The sequence below is a fragment of the Octopus sinensis genome, linkage group LG9 (genome assembly GCF_006345805.1).
Source record: "Octopus sinensis linkage group LG9, ASM634580v1, whole genome shotgun sequence".
NCBI classification, from domain to species: Eukaryota; Metazoa; Mollusca; class Cephalopoda; order Octopoda; family Octopodidae; genus Octopus; species Octopus sinensis.
The window spans coordinates 108690383-108704404 of NC_043005.1; the positions used below are offsets into that span (position 1 = coordinate 108690383).

At 34.9% G+C, this 14022-nt stretch overlaps 1 long non-coding RNA gene across 1 annotated transcript; it reads right to left on the reverse strand.

Annotated features, from left to right (window-relative positions):
- Positions 1-5757: 5757 nt before the first annotated feature.
- Positions 5758-12024, reverse strand: LOC118764730. The gene is made up of 2 exons (XR_005000533.1): positions 11705-12024; positions 5758-5892 (listed from the first exon to the last, which is right to left on the reverse strand). It is a non-coding gene; the product is annotated as an uncharacterized LOC118764730 (long non-coding RNA).
- Between the last annotated feature and the right edge of the window lie 1998 nt (positions 12025-14022).

The following is a 14022-nucleotide window of genomic DNA, read 5'->3' on the forward strand; positions in this document are numbered from 1 at the left end:
ACACATACGTATATATATTTATACACACATATATACAACAGACTTCTTTCAGTTTCCGTCTATCAAATCCACTCACAAGGCTTTGGTTGGCCCAAGGCTATACTAGAAGACACTTGCCCAAGGTACACCGCAGTGGGACTGAACCCAAAACTATGTGGTTCGCAAGCAAGCTACTTACCACACAGCCACTCCTGTGCCTGTATATAATGTATATAAATCTTTGTTGATTCACCAGAAGCAATAAATTACAGGACTCAATACAGATGCAAAATACTCTTTAATGCATTATAACTGGAAGGTTCTGATTTGCAGTATACTCTGAATTACTTGTTTCTGATCATCAGCTGGTAAACAGATCCTGCTTTTCTTTTGAAATATTCACTGTTTGAATATTTAAAAACAAATATATTTCGATAAAGTTTAAATGGTAGAAAGTGCATCCAGTCAAAGAAATCATGCCAAAGCATACAGTAGAAACTGGCACAATCTTCTGACTTGTCAGGTACTGTGAAATCTTCCAACCCATGCCAGCAAGGAAGACGGGTGTTAAATTAGGATGAGGATGATGTATGCATGCATAAATATTTATGTATATATATATATATATATATATATATGTATGTATATATATGTGTATATATATGTGTGTGTGTATATATATATCTCAATATTATAATAATAATAATAATAATAATATTAGGGAATATGATTCCAAATTAACAGGAAAAAATTCAATTTAGTAATACTAAATCAAATTTCACAATATATAATACATGTATATAAAACATGTATATGAAATGTATATAAATTAGAGAAGAACCACCATGTCGCAATTCAACAATGATATACTTAAATCATACCATATAGAAAAAATTTAAGATACGATAAAACATTTACCCCAGAACTAAATAAAGTACGAAATAATAAATAAATAGTATACACACACACACAATATATATATATATATATATATATATATAGTGCAACGAATTGCCTTACCACACACCGAATTTAGAAATAGCAGTCAAAGAGATTATAGCTATTTCTTCTACTGCTGTGCCTTTACTGTGATCTCCCTTTTAGTAGAAGAAATAGCTATAATCTCTTTGACTGCTATTTCTAAATTCGGTGTGTGGTAAGGCAATTCGTTGCTAAACCCTTAATTGCTTAGTATTACTTAAATTTTCCTCGAATGAGGCTTTTACATGCCGAAGACTACTTGGTGTAATTGATAATTGTTCCAAATTAATTAATTTCACCCTTCATTGTTACTTATATATATATATATATATATATATATGGCCCACTGAAATCTACAAGTTTTTTTTCATTCTCTCTCTGTATATTTTCTCTTATTCCTTTCTGATGAAGAGTGTAGGCTTGAAATGTAAAAGACTTTTTCATTTTTCCCCAGCTTCAAACTTATATGCTTGCTTGTTGTTTTGTTGTTCACACACCTGTCTTAATCTTGTGTTTTTCTATATATTTCAACTATTATATGTATATATATGTATATATATATATATATGTGTGTGGTGTGTGTATGTACATATCTATCTCTATCTCTCTTTCTCTCTCTCTCTCTATATATATAGCCATACATAAATCAAATTTACTTGCGAGGCAGTAGACAACCAACATCTATAATAAAAGGCGCCTCCCTAAGGAGTTCCACAGAGAAACTACACCCAAAATCACTTGGCAGCCAACCAAGCTTCCCGACCACATGACCAAAACAATATTTTATAAATACATAGACATCTGGAAAATCCTGGAAGGAACTGTACCAAGCTTTGGCATTGAACGATGCAGGAACACCAGAAGAGGGTGCCATTGCACAGTGTCAAAGACCCCAACATGGCTATCAAGATTAAGTACCAGATACTACAATTTGGATTTCAAGGCCTTCAATATTCTCCTCCCGAAAAGGCTGAGAAACCTTAAGAAACCTACATGGAGTGGGTATGAACCTACCTCATAGCAGGAAATGCATGTGAGGGGAGCAATATTAAATTCCCTCATTCACCAAATACCACATGTAAAAGAAGAGGGCTTCAAGTTATTAAAGTGTAGCAAAACTAACAGCAGAGCCTCAGCATGGCTGCAGTTCTCCAGAAAAGAGCAAAATAATATATATATATATATATATATATATATATATATGATAATAATAATTATATGAGGGAATATTATTTCAAACTTACAGTGAAAAATTCAATTTAGAAATACTAAATCAAATTTCACAAAATAAAACATATAGATATATATATAAATTATCAATTCAATAATGAAAAATTAAATTATACCATTTAGAAATATTACCTATTATAGAAAGATTAAATATAAGGTAAAATATATAACAATGATTAAGTAGTGTGCAAAATAATAAATAAAACGTATATATTTGGTAGAATAACGACACGTGTTTCGTGGCTATATTTAAGAAATGATAATATATATACATATATATATATAGATCAAAACAGTTTGTGTGTGTTGAAGAATTGTTATTTTGAATATGATAGCATAGCAATTAACCGATGCATAGAACTCCTTATAAATCCTTGCACATTCAAATCCCAATCAAGTAGAAAACTGAATTTGTCTTCTAACTTTCTTTTGGTATTGTATACATTAAGAACTGCTATTATGTAACAGTTCTTATTTAGTACCATTAACCAACAGAGGATGGTAAAGAGCAACAGATTGGATTACTATTCTATTCTGAAGACTTGGCATTTCAAGGTGATTATGCAATTGTCTACAAAATGATTACTCCTTAACATACAAGTACTCGCAAATGAAATGTGTAAAGATTACGTAATTTTTGATATTATAATAAAAAGACAAAACTCAGTTTTCTGTCAAATATTTATATATATATATATCATCATCATCATCATCACACACACACAAGCACACATATTTATTTCTGTGTGTGTGTATACATACATCCATACACACATACATACATATATACACATATATATATATGCATATATACATACATACATATATCTATATATATTATATGTCTGTATGTGTGTGTTTGTGTTAGCAAGTTTGATAGGTGAACCAAAATATCTTGTCACATTTAGTTCAGTTCATGTTTTGTCCCTTTATGCCTAGGTGAACATTGCTTTTCATCTGTTATAAGGAGGCAAACTAAAATAACTCCCAAAGTACTGGCCTAGATATAATTGGTTGCAATTTGTCTCTGAGACCAGTGACATACCATAAAAAGATGTAAACATATATTCACTGGTCATCCATGAGTTAAGAGACAATATAATTTAATTGCCAAACTTATCGGTGGTCAAGTAATTTGTTGTAGCTGTTTGTTGTAATTAATTGATGTCACCGGTCTATACTGCTAGTTGTTTTTCGAAGCGATAAGAAAGGCCTCTGCTGATGGAATTGCTAGAAATAACTGCTATATCTCAAATCATGTCTAATGATATTAAAAAGAGAAACGTCACATTGGATGGTGTAATTGTAAGTGCAATGTAGATACGAAAATGAAGGTATGGTTATAACTGGAATGCTTTTCATAATATATCCTTTTCTACTCTAAGCATAAGGCCCAAAGATTTTTAGAGAGGTGGCCAGTTGATTAGATCGACCCAGTACGCATCTAGTACTTAATTTATCGACTCTGAAAGGATGAAAGACAAAGTCAACCTCAGCGGATTTTGAACTCAAAACATAAAGACAGACGAAATACCTATTTCTTTACTACCCAAAAGGGGTTAAACACAGAGAGGACAAACAAGAACAGACAAAGGAATTAAGTCGATTATATCGACCCCAGTGCGTAACTGGTACTTATTTAATCGACCCCAAAAGGATGAAAGGCAAAGTCGACCTCGGCGGAATTTGAACTCAGAACATAGCAGCAGACAAAATACCTATTTCTTTACTACCCACAAGGGCTAAACACAGAGGGAACAAACAAGGATAGACAAAGGGATTAAGTTGATTACATCAACCCTAGTGCATAACCGGTACTTAATTTATCAACCCCTAAAGGATGAAAGGCAAAGTTGACCTCAGCAGAATTTGAACTCAGACTGTAACGGCTACGCATTTCGCCCGGTGTGCTAACATTTCTGCCAGCTTGCTGCCTTTTGATAATATATCCACTCAAATAGGGAATATTTAGAATGAGATGCAAAGTTAATTGATGTACCTGATTGTTGTAGAGTGACAGAGGGGGTGACTCACATAACTGAGAGGTACTTAATGTTGAGTGAATCTTCATTTCCTTTCATCTATCTGACCACTGGATAGCATGAATTAAATAATTATCATTTCAAGGTTCTTGAGTTATTACTGCTGAGTATGTACAGGCACACATTGAAGCCATTGAGTAATACACTTGGAGTAATACTGGAACAGCTATGAATAGTCATGGCCCCTGATCATGTGAGACATCCTATATGTTGTTTCTCGTTTTGCCTGACATTTAGTCCTAGATCTGAAATGCTATCAAGGATTTACTGGATTTTTCCAAGTGGTCAATGCTGTTTGTAAAGCATCAAAACTTTGTGTATTAGGGACTGCAATATCCAATGAATTTTATATTCTTTTAGATATTAGGGACCAGTGTTACAAGAGCGTTGTCATAAGAAGTGATGCAAAATGTCTCTAAAGGAGCAGATGATTACAGAAGAGAGACCAAAATAAAAGTATAAAAATTTGGTATTAAATTAATTATGTGCATATGTATGCATGTGTGTGTTTTGTGTATGTGTGTGTGTGTGTAAAATATACATAGACACAAACACACTCTATAAAGTGGTTGACACTAGGAAGGGTATCCAGCTGTAGAAACCACGCAAAAACAGACATTGAAGCTCAAAACAGTCTTTGGAGATATGCTGTGCTTGAGAAGACCCAGCGAGCCAAGTGAGACAGTAACCATGGCCTATGCAAGTGCAGCATGACCATCCCGTTTAAGAGTACCCTTCAATCATTGGGTAATAAACTATGCTGGCAAAGACCTGTTGAGCCAAGTGAAGTCGTCATAGTGGCTGATGACATTACCACCTGACTGGTCCTGTGTCGGTGGCACATAGAAAGCACCATTCGAGCATGATCATTGCCAGTGCCACCTGACTGGCTCCCATGCCGGTGGCACATAAAAGGCACCATTCAAGCATGGCTGATGACAGTATTGTCTGACTGGCCCTCGTGTTGGTGGCACATAAAAAGCACCCACTACACTGGTTGGTGTTAGGAAGGGCATCCAGCCATAGAAACATTGCCAGATCAGATTGGAGCCTGGTGTAGGCTTCTGGTTTGCCAGCCCTCAGTCAAACCATTGAACCCATGCCAGCATGGAAAGCAGACGTTAAATGATGATGATGATAATGATTATTATTATTATTATTATTATTATTATTATTATTATTATTATTATTATTATTATTATTATTATTATCTAAAAGAATAAAAATGATTTAAAGTTAGGGTTTATTTTACAAAATTCTCAATGAGAAATCATGTTAGGAAGTAAGCAATATTATAATTTAGGAGAGTCATTTTGTCAACAATAAGACATGCACTGAATGTGGTTCACTTCATTATTGTTAATTAAATTAATGAATAATTAATTAATAATAAAGAAGTGTAACAAGTGCACGTATTTTCATTAGCACAACACTCAAAAAGTACAATTGAATTTTATTTCTCTTCAAAGTTTCCATAGCATTAATACAAACAACAACAACAACAACAACAACAACAACAAATGCATCATATGTAAATAATACATAGTTTTATTTCATTATTTATTTATTGGTACATTGCTGCTGGGAATTATGGAGCTGTTACAGGTGGTGGTAGTGTTGGGTTTTGCCCATTTTGATTTTCAATTCAGAAATCCGGTACCTGTCAGTGAGAGATTTAGAATTTCAATTGTTTATTGCCATAAATTTTTCATTTTATATTTACAAAATCAAAAACAAAAATGTTTTCAGTATCAATGCTCAGTACATGGCAGTGTTTTGTGTGTGAATATATAGGTGTATATATGTAAATGTATATATATATACATATGTATATGTTTATATATGTATGTACATATATATATATTTACATATCTATATATTATCATTATATATATATATATATATATATATATATATATATATATATATAAATATATATATATACTTTGCAGACCTTACCACAATGGGTTGGGGCTCTCTATCAAGGTAACATGTGCAGAGGAAGGTTAGGCTATCATGCCAGTCCAGAAACCAATCCAAGGGAGTGCAAATACTTGAATGTATCCCGAGAGAATGTCTTTATTATATATATGTATATATATATATATATGTGTGTGTGTGTGTATACTTTATTTAAGGGTTAAGGCTACCATTGGTTTCATGTTATGAGAGAAATCACTTAACAATTATCAAATCTGCCACATGGAAGATAGTAAGGAATTTCTGCCTTAACATGAAGTCAAAGGTAGCCTTAAGCCATAAATAAAATTTTTTCCTCCACCAATGCAGTGGTGATCATTCATTCTCATTGTTTGATATGAACACACACACACACACACTCACACACACACACACACACACACACACACACACACACATACACATATATATTATTTTTGGAGATGATAAGAATTTAGAAACATTTCAAAGACCACAAAATAATTCTTTTTCAGAACAGGGACTCTTGAACTGCATAAACCTATAAATAATAGCGTGTAAATATTGTGATAAAAAAAGTCCCTTAAAATGAAAAAGTCAGAGGCTGGACAAGTTTCTTCTCTATCTATTTTAGAAAAATTAAACTGTAATAAGAATTCTTATATAGGATTGCTCATTCGAAACAGCTGTAAAGTATGTATATTGTCTAAGCAAATTTTCATAGAAATGCATTTTATATGCTTGCTGTTGATTATTAACTAAATTTGTATTTCTGTGTCTTCACAAATTGATTTGCTCTACTCAAAATTTTAACTCTAGTCCAGCTCAAAAGAATGAAGTATTTGGAATTTAAGATTCTGATTGCTCTGAGTAGTGCAATGTTACTCCTAAAATCAGATTTTATCATACATTGCATATATATATATATATATTATATATATATATATATATATATATATGTATGTGTGTGTGGTGTGTATTTATTCACATATATATGTATGTGCATATATATATAATATATAATCATGATATATATATGTATGTATATATATATATTTGTATATATATATATATATATATATATATATATACATATATGTATATATGTATATACGTACATATATATATATTATATATATACATGTATATATATAAATATATATATATACTTTGCAGACCTTACCACAATGGGTTGGGGCTCTCTATCAAGGTAACATGTGCAGAGGAAGGTTAGGCTATCATGCCAGTCCAGAAACCAATCCAAGGGAGTGCAAATACTTGAATGTATCCCGAGAGATTGTCTTATATATATATATATATATATATATGTATGCATATATATGTGTGTGTGTGTATACTTTATTTAAGGGTTAAGGCTACCATTGGTTTCATGTTATGAGAGAAATCACTTAACAATTATCAAATCTGCCTTAACATGAAGTCAAAGGTAGCCTTAAGCCATAAATAAAATTTTTTCCACCACCAATGCAGTGGTGATCATTCATTCTCATTGTTTGATATGAACACACACACACACACACACACTCACACACACACACACACACACATACACATATATATTATTTTTGGAGATGATAAGAATTTAGAAACATTTCAAAGACCACAAAATAATTCTTTTTTTAGAACAGGGACTCTTGAACTGCATAAACCTATAAATAATAGCGTGTAAATATTGTGATAAAAAAAGTCCCTTAAAATGAAAAAGTCAGAGGCTGGACAAGTTTCTTCTCTATCTATTTTAGAAAAATTAAACTGTAATAAGAATTCTTATATAGGATTGCTCATTCGAAACAGCTGTAAGTATGTATATTGTCTAAGCAAATTTTCATAGAAATGCATTTTATATGCTTGCTGTTGATTATTAACTAAATTTGTATTTCTGTGTCTTCACAACTTCATTTGCTCTACTCAAAATTTTAACTCTAGTCCAACCACTCAGAATGAAGTATTGGAATTTAAGATTCTGATTGCTCTGAGTAGTGCAATGTTCCTCCTAAAATCAGATTTTATCATACATTGCATATATATATATATTATATATATATATATATATATATATATATATGTATGTGTGTGTGTGTGTGTATTTATTCACATATATATGTATGTGCCATATATATATATATATAATCATGTATATATATATGTATGTATATATATATATTTGTATATATATATATAATATATAATATATATATATACATATATGTATATATGTATATACGTACATATATATATATTATATATATACATGTATTATATAAATATATATATATATATGTACGTATATACATATATCATCATCATCATCATCGTCGTTAACGTCCGTTCTCCATGCTAGCATGGGTTGGACGGTTCGACCGGGGTTCTGGGAAGCCAGAAGGCTGCACCAGGCTCCAGTCTAATTTGGCAATGTTTCTCAGCTGGATGCCCTTCCTAACGCCAACCACTCCGTGAGTGTAGTGGGTGCTTTTTACGTGCCACCTGCACAGGTGCCAGGCGGGGCTGGCAACGGCCACGGTCAGATTGGTGTATTTAATGTGCCACCGGCACGGAAGCCAGTCGAGGCGGTTGCTGGCATCGGCCACGAGTTGGATAGTGCTTTTTACGTACCACCAGACCAGGGATCCTGGCTGGTTCAATTCGCTTTCGATTTCGTTTCCCCAACATGTCTTCACAAGCAAAGGGGGTTGGCAAGGGTGCCTGTCGTACGGTCACATTGGAGTATTTTACGTGCCACGCCACGAGTCGGATAGTGCTTTTTACGTACCACCAGACCAGGGATCCTGGCTGGTTCAATTCGATTTCGCTTGCCCCAACATGTCTTCACAAGCAAAGGAGTTGGCATGGGTGCCTGTCGTACGGTCGCATTGGAGTATTTTACGTGCCACGGCCACGAGTCGGATGGTGCTTTTTACGTACCACCAGGCCAGGGATCCTGGCTGGTTCATTTCGGTTTCGATTTCGATTTCGCTTGCCCCAACATGTCTTCGCAAGCATGGGGGGTTGGCATGGTGTCTGTCGTCGGATGAGGTTCTATATCGACTTCGCTTGCCTCAGCCGTCTTTGTGTCCAAGGGAGGAAAGGCATTCATAAGTGGGCTGGGCTCACTTGTCCTGCCTGGTCTTCTCACGTACAGATATTTCCAAAGGTCTCGGTCTCTGGTCATTTTCCTCATGAGGCCTAAAGTTCGAAGGTCGTGCTTCACCACCTCGTCCCAGGTTTTCCTGGGTCTACCTCTCCCACGGGTTCCCTCAACTGCTAGGGATTGGCACTTTCTCACACACCTATCTTCATCCATTCTCGCCACATGACCATACCAGCGCAATCGTCTCTCTTGCACACCACAACTGATGCTTCTTAGGTACACATTTCTCTCAAGGTGCTAACGCTCTGTCGAGTATGTACACTGACATTACACATCCATTGGAGCATACTGGCTTCATTCCTCACGAGCTTACGCATGTCCCTCAGCAGTCACGGCCCATGTTTCGCTGCCATGTAGCATGGCTGTTTGTAACACACGCATCATACAGTCGCCTTTTACTCTGAGCGAGAGGCCTTAGTCACCAGCAGAGTAAGAGCTCCCTAAACTTGCCCAGGCTATTCTTATTCTAGCAGTTACACTTTCAGCGCACCCACCCCCACTACTGACTTGGTCACCTAAATAATGGAAGCTATCAACTACTTCTAGTTTTTTCCCCTGGAAAGTGACGGAAGTTGTTTTCTGCAGATTTTCGGAGGTTAATGCTCCCGAGCATCTGCCACATACAAAAACTATCTTCCCAGTTAGCCTACCTTTGACATTGCTGCACCTCTTATGTGTCCATAGCTTACACTGGGTACATCTTATAGAGTTTCTACCTACACCTTTTCTACAGATCGAGCAGGGCCATCTTCCTGAAGTATTTGTGGATTGTCTACCTTTCTACTTATTAGTACTTTGGTTTTAGCTAGTTGACTCTAGCCCCTTGATTCTAAACCCTCCTTCCACACCTGGAACTTCTCCTCCAGTTCTGATAGTGACTCAGCAATAAGAGCAAGGTCGTCAGCGTAGAGGAGCTCCCAGGGACAGCCTGTCTTGAATTCCTCCGTAATTGCCTGGAGTACTATGATAATAGGAGGGGGCTGAGTACTGAACCCTGGTGGACCCCAACCTCTACTTTGAATTCTTCTGTTACATGTTGCCAACCTAACCTTACTTACGGCATCTCTGTACATGGCTTGCACAGTCCTCACCAGCCATTCATCTATTCCCTAGTTTCCTCATTGACCACCAGATAAGGGATCGGGGACCCTATCAAAAGCTTTCTCCATGTCAACGAAAGCCAGGTACAGGGGCTTATCTTTGGCTAGGTATTTCTCCTGCGCTGCCTTACCAGGAATATAGCATCAGTGGTACTTTTCCCTGGCACGAACCCAAACTGCATCTCATCTAAACTAACTCTCTCTCTAATTAGTTGGGCTATGACCCTCTCCGTAACCTTCATTACTTGATCCAACAGCTTGATACCTCTGTAATTATTTGTATCTAGGGCATCACCTTTACCTTTGTAGCAGTTGACTAGTATGCTGCTGCAACAGTCATTGGGTATGGACTCCTTCTTGTATCACCTGGTTGACTATACGGGTGACTAGTTATAGCCGACACTGCCAGATATTTTGAGCATCTCTGCAGTAATTCCTGATGGGCCTGGGGCTTTCCTGTCTTCATGCTTCTAATTGCCTTAGCTACCACGGAACTATCAACTCGGATAGCTGGTCCCTCTGTAGGGTCAACATTCGGCAGACTCTCTTTATCCCATTCATTTTCCTCACGTACATATATGTATGTGTATATATATATATACATGTATATTTTTTTATTTCCTTCTTTTTGTGTCCAAGCTATGCTGTTGCATTTCATGCTCAATCTCTACTGTAAATTTGTACCCTTCCCATCGACCTCTTTTATGATTGATTTCTTCTGCGTGGTGGGATTTCATATCTCCACTCTTGCATGTGCTCTTCTTTTTTCAGGTTGTTCGCTCACTTCTTCTACGAGGGACTTTATATAGACATATACATGTATGCACAAATACAAACAAAATCAACACACACACATGTTTTTGTTCTACTTTTACTTGCTTTAGTCATTAGACTGCAGCCTTACAGGGGCACTGCCTTCAAGAATATTTCGTCAATTGAATTAACCCAAGTGCTTACTATATATATATATATATAGATATAGATATAATCAGTTTCTTTTAGTTTGCATCAACCAAATCCACTCATATGTTGTTGGTTAGTCCAAGGACATTAGACAGTGCTTCTCACACTCTTTCGGGCTGCTGCCCCCTTGACACCCACTTTAGGAACCACTGCCATAATAGGAGGCACATGCCCAGGGTTCTATACACTGGGGCTGAACTTGGAATCAAATGGTTGATGGCATTTTATCTCTCTCTTCTCTTTCATTATACAGACAAACACACACACACCACACACACACATGTATTTTTATATATACTCACATAAATAGTTCAATATCATTTAATAGTATCTGTTTTCCATGTTAACATGGGTTGAATGGCTTGATAGGTGCTTGCAAGCAAGGGGAAATGTGTCCAGTGTTACTGCCAGATTTGGCATGGTTTCTAGAGCTGGATGCCCTTCCTAATGCACACACATACACACAAACAAATATACTCATATATTCACACAGATATAAGGGAATGCACACACATAAATACGATGTTCATTATTAAAGTTGCTTAATCCGCTTTTATATGTATAGGTTTATAAATAAATGTGATTGTATGTGTTTGTGTTCGTGTGTGTGTGCAAGTGTCTCTCTCTCACACACACACACTCTCTCTCTCTCTTCTCTCAGTATGTATATATATTATATATATATATATATAATATATATATATATATATATAGGTAAAAGTAGAGTAAGCAAGTTAGACTGATGAAAAAATTCCTTTAAAGCCTCAAATCAACATTCTCTTCCTTGAAGACAGAGTTTCCTCTCATCATATGATGGAATCAATCTACAAACAATATTATACACCAACAAGCCCTCAGAAACAGCTGTTGGATTTGTAATACTGTTCCGCATCCTCTTAATTCTCTATATCATTTCTATTCTGTGTAAGATGGATCTTTTTATACGTATATATGTATACATTTTTTGTTTTTTATGCATTTAATAAACTTTACATATTAATCTGTCTAACTTGTTTTCCCTGTATTTACTGCTATACCTACACACGTTTAAATCTCTTGGGCACTACTAACTGTATCGTATATGAAGAACATTTGACTCTCATCTATGAAGTAAATATATATATATGTGTATATATATATGTATATATATATATATGTATATATATATATATATATATATATATATATATATATATATATATATATATATGTATACATATGTGTATATATGTATGTATATATATATAGATATATATATATGTATATATATATGTAGATGTATATATATATAAAGATGTATATATATATGTATAATGTATGCTTGAATGACTTGTTTGTCTTTTTGTTCCTCTCTTCGTGTATTTCACGTTATTTATTTATATAAAGGTCTATTATATATATGTATTATATATCTTCATGAGTTTCAGTTCAGACCTGTAACCAAGTGGGGGCATTGCTGTTAGCAAAATCTGTTATGTGACATGTAGTGAATGAGGGAATTTGATGCTGCTATCCCAATGTGTGTTTCCTGCAATGAGGTTGGTTCATCTGGAAGTCTTGACAGGAAAAGATCCAGTTTTTAAAAATATATATACTTATGTATATCTGTCATTTGACAGTAGTCCTGCTGGCACACTGTCTTAAGGGCTTTTGGTTGAAGAAACCCACACTAGGACACTTGTTTTTGTAAGCTTAGTACTTATTCCATCGTTCTCTTTTACCAAATTAATCAGTTACGGAGACATAAAAACACTGAAATTGGCTGTCAAGTGATTGTGCAGGAAAAAATACAGACAGGAAGACACATACACCACATAAATATATGTATATGGCCTGGGCCAATAATGGCCGAAACCTATCAAGTATCAAAGTATATATATATATATTATATATATATAATATATATTCTTACTACCCCAAGGACTAAACACAGAGGGGACAAACAAGGACAGACAAACGGATTAAGTCGATTACATCGACCCCAGTGCGTAACTGGTACTTAATTTATCACCCCGAAAGGATGAAAGGCAAAGTCGACCTCGGCAGAATTTTGAACTCAGAATGTAATGGCAGACGAAATACGGCTACGCATTTCACCCAGCGAACTAACGTTTCTGCCAGCGAACCACCTTCATATATATATATATATATATATATATATATATATATATATACACACACACACACAAATACATATATGTGTGTGTATTTATCTATACATATATATGTATATGTATACTGATATATATGTATATATATATATTTATATTTATAGTAATGTATATGTAAACAAATTTATGTATAGATACATCTACACACATATGCACACACACACGTGTGTGCACACATATATACACATGTATGAACATCTATTAGGTAGTGCTATTAAGTTAGACATGGCCTGGGCCAATCTTTGGTTGAAACATATCTATGTTTATCTAAGTTTAAATATGTATATGTATGTACATGTGTATATATATATATATATATATATATATATAAGGGTAAAATGTAAAACGCCCTTCGGTCATGAATGACCATGGGATTGCACCTAGAAAGTTACCCTCCTAGACACAAGTCCGGGCAAGGTTGTTTATGGAAGGCCAGCAGTCGCCCATGC